Source organism: Callorhinchus milii, unplaced genomic scaffold (genome assembly GCF_018977255.1).
Source record: "Callorhinchus milii isolate IMCB2004 unplaced genomic scaffold, IMCB_Cmil_1.0 Scaffold3, whole genome shotgun sequence".
In the NCBI taxonomy this organism is placed as follows: Eukaryota; Metazoa; Chordata; class Chondrichthyes; order Chimaeriformes; family Callorhinchidae; genus Callorhinchus; species Callorhinchus milii.
Genome location: NW_024704744.1, coordinates 8,318,085 through 8,322,204, shown reverse-complemented (window position 1 = coordinate 8,322,204; position 4,120 = coordinate 8,318,085). Strand labels below are relative to the sequence as shown.

Here is a 4,120-nt window from a genome sequence, read left to right as displayed (position 1 = left end):
CAAAGCACTTCGCACTTCATAATGTACTGTAAAGCATAGCGACTGTAGTATTAATAATAATAGTAATAATCTGCGATTAATGTGGAAGCGGGTTTGATAGTAACGTTCTAAAGGGAATTGGATAGGTATCTTTGAAAGGAAAATATTCGCAGGGCTATGAGGTAAGAGCGGGGGAGTAGGACTAGTTGACAGTTCTTTCAAAGAGCTGGCAAAGGCACGATGGGCTGCATAGCCTCCTTCTGTGCCGTAAGTCTCCAGATAGCACCTTATCATGTCATTGAGACGTCTCAAAGCGCTCCACACAATATACTGTAAAGTGGATGGTTTGACTGTGTATTTTGTGGGCGAAACGTGGTAGGCAATTCATGCGGTAGCGTCCCACAAACAGTCATGGATTGAGTGACCAAATTATTATTATTTATTGATTGATTCCAGGGGATTATTACCCCTGGAAAAGTGATCCGCCAATCGACTAACAACCGGGTTCCAGTTATTGCTAGATAAACAGAGGCGTGTGGAGTGAGGAAACTTGCCCGATGTTTAGCCCTGCCGGGAATGAAACCCAGGTCTCTCGCTTGCGAGGCGAGTGCTCTTACCACTGAGCTACAGAACTACACTTAAGGAAAATAGGGAAATTGGGGGGAGAATATAGTTGAAGGCACAGTCAATGAGGTAAGTCTTCAGATGGATTTGGAAGCAGAAGGGGAGGCGCAACTCAGACACATTTCAGAAAAATTCCATAGAGTGGTTTTGCCCCATCTGGGAGTTGAACCCGGGTCCTCTCGCTTGCGAGGCACGTGCTCTAACCGATACGCTACAAGACTCCATAATTGCTCCTCACGTGTCTGCTTTGCCAAGAATCATATCATTCCCCATCCCCTTCCTCTACACTTTAAATGTTTTTACATTGATTTTTTTTTACAAAAAAATCTCATGCATTTTGTATGAGTTTTCAGTCACTGCTTTTATGCGCCTCCTTCTCTTTCATCACTTTAAAGCTTCTCCTTTCGCTTTTCCCCAAGCAAGGCTCGGTAGAAAAAGCCGAGTGAAATTGAGGCTTCCGAATAGATAACCAAAAAAAGAGTCCCTCATCTGCCCCGGGTTAACCGATCAAGGGCAACAACAACAACAAAGTTACATTTGTATTACGCTTTTCACGTCGGGAGGACGTCCCAAGGCGCTGGACAATCAGTGTTTCCGGAGGGTGGAGATCGGTGGGGGGGGAAAGAGGTTGATTGAAGGCACGATCGAAGAGGAAGGTCTTGAGACGGATCTTGAAGGTGGCAAGGGAGGGAGTGAGGTGGAGGGATGTGAAGCAGGCTGGGGCCCTCTGAGCATAAGGAGCGAGCATGATGGTAGGGGGTTAGGAGGTCACAGAGGTAGGGGGGAGCAAGGCAAGGAGGACCAGGATTTTGAACTGTATCCTCTGTGTGATGGGAAGCCAGTGGAGTCAGGCGAGGATGGGGGTGATAGGGTCACGGAGCCTGGTGCGGGAGAGGACAGGGGCTACAGAGTTCTGGATGATCTGCAGCCTATGGAGGGAGGAGCTGGGGAGGCCGACAAGCAAGGGGTTTGCAGAGTCAAGCTTCAATGTAATGAAAGCACGTACGAGGGTTTCGGCGGCCTGCGGTGTGAGACGGGCAATGTTGTGGAGTTGGGTGAAGGCAGAGTGGGTCATGGTACAGATGTGGGGTAGAAAGGATAGTTGAGGGTCAAACAAATCTCCCAAGTTCCAGACTGTCTCAGCAAGGTTGAGTATGCAACCATAGATGGTGATGCTGTTATCGCCTGAGGTGAGGAGGCACTAACAGGAGCGAATCAGGAGAGCCTCGGCCTTGTTGACGTTCAACTGAAGAAAGTTAGCTCTCATCCAGGAATTGATGTCCAACAGACATTCTGTCAGGACAGCAGTGGTCCTGGAGTCAAGGGCAGAGGCAGAGAGGTAGAGTTGGGTGTCATCCGCATACATGTGGAAGTTGACCCCATGTCTGTGGATGATGTCACCAAGAGGGAGCATATAGATATTGAAGAGGAGGGGATCCAAGGACAGAGCCCTGAGGAACGCCGCACGAGACGGTGGCTTAGAGGAGAAACTGTTTGTGGAGTGGTAGAAGAGCAATAGTAGAATCATACAATTTGCACTTACGTAGTGCATTTCACTCAAAATGAACGTCTCAAAGTGTTTTGCGGAGCCAATGGGAATTTCTGAGCAGCGTGGGAAGAAGAGTCAGGGAGTTCGAGGATGTTGACCAAAGATAATACTAATAATAATCCTTGCATTTGATATAGTGCCTTATCACGACTTCGAGACATATCAAAGAGCTTCACATAATATACTGTAAAGCGAATTGACTGTATATTTTCGGTTGCCACGTTTCACCCACAAATATACAGTCAATTCACTTTACAGTATATTCTGTGAAGCGCTTTGAGACGTGAAAAGCGCTATATCAAATGCAAGGATTATTATTATTATTATTATTAAGATATTTTGTGAAGTGAACTGTAGCGCTGAGGGTTTGTTGCATTGTCGGAGGTGCTGTCCTTAGGGTGAGACATTAAACTGAACTTCCTGTTCAACTGTATGTTAACGATCCTATGGCACCACTTGAAAAGAGAAGGGAGTTTCTCCCGATGTCCTGCCCAACCCCCACAAATAAAATTGATCATTCATTTCATGGTTGTGGGACATTGCTGTGTGCAATTGGGCTGCCAACAAATACAGTCACCCCACTTCACAGTAAACTTCACATGTGAAGTGTTTTGGGACATCTTCCTGACGTGCAAGTCTATACCAGATTTTTTTATATACAGGGTGACTCAAAAGTCCTTACTCATTGGCCTATGTGAGATGTTCAACTGCACATCATGTAGAAATTTACACATATCAATTCGGGGACAAAAACATTCACGTATGTAATGAAAGACAGACAGCTCCTGTAATATCTGCACACTCTCTACGAATGTTGTCTTGAAAAGCATAATTAATAATTAAAAACCATATAACAATTGTTGCATTTAGTATAATGCCTTATCATGTCTTCTAGACGTCTCAAAACGCTTCACAGAATATACTGTAAAGTGAATTGATTGTGTATTTTGTGGGCGAAATGCAGCAGGCAATTGCAGTGTCCCACAAAGAGTTGTGGATTGAGTGACCAAATTATTATTTTTTTTTGTAGGGATTATTCTCCCTTGAAAGCAATATGCCAATCGTCTAACAACCTGTTTCCTCCTTACTGCTCGGTAAACAGAGGTGTGTGGTGGTTAAGATTTCGCCTCACTCATCTTTAACCAATTGAAAATATTTGTAGGGACTCTTCTGGTTCATCCTGTATAACACCTTACAGTAACTTATTATGTTGAAACATAAATTTACTTAGAACATTAAAGCAGAGAAATGGGCCATTCAAACCAATTCTGTTTATACTCCACAATGAGCCTCTTCCCCTCCTATTCCCCTCTCCCATACTCCTCTATTCCCTTCTCCCTTATGTATGTATCAATGGAGTCCTGTAGCTCAGTGGTTAGAGCGCTCGCCTTGCAAGCGAGAGACCTGGGTTTGATTCCCGGCAGGGCGAAACACTGGGCAAGTTGCCTTACTCCACACACCTAATAATAATCCCTCAAGAAAAAAAACAATAATAAATTGGTCGCTTCAATCCATGACTGTTTATGGGACACTGTTGTGCGCCATTGGCTGCCGCATTTTGCCCACAAATACACAGTCAATTCACTTTACAGTATATTCTGTGAAGCACTTTGAGACGTCTGGAAGATGTGAAAAGCACTATATCAAATGCAAGGATTTTTATTATTATTAAATACATTGATACCACTTGCATTTGATATAGGGCCTTATATTGTTGGGACATCTCAAAGTGCTTCACAGGATATACAGTCAAGTGTAATGACTGTGCAACTTTTTGCAATCTTCATCATTCACCATAACACTCCTCCCCCCACATTTCATTCCATCTGTGAATTTGTACATTATACCTCTCATTTCTGAATCGAAATTAGTTATGAAACATTTCAAAGCACTTTACAGAATCTTTCTGTGCTTAGTATTTACTGTGTATTTTACTGATTCTGTAGGTAAACACAGTAGTCAATTTGT

General features: G+C 43.8%; 1 non-coding gene across 1 annotated transcript; it reads left to right on the top strand.

Moving 5' to 3' along the window:
* Positions 1 to 3,509: 3,509 nt before the first annotated feature.
* On the top strand, positions 3,510 to 3,581 carry trnaa-ugc. Its single transcript has one exon. It is a non-coding gene; the product is annotated as a tRNA-Ala (tRNA).
* Positions 3,582 to 4,120: the final 539 nt, after the last annotated feature.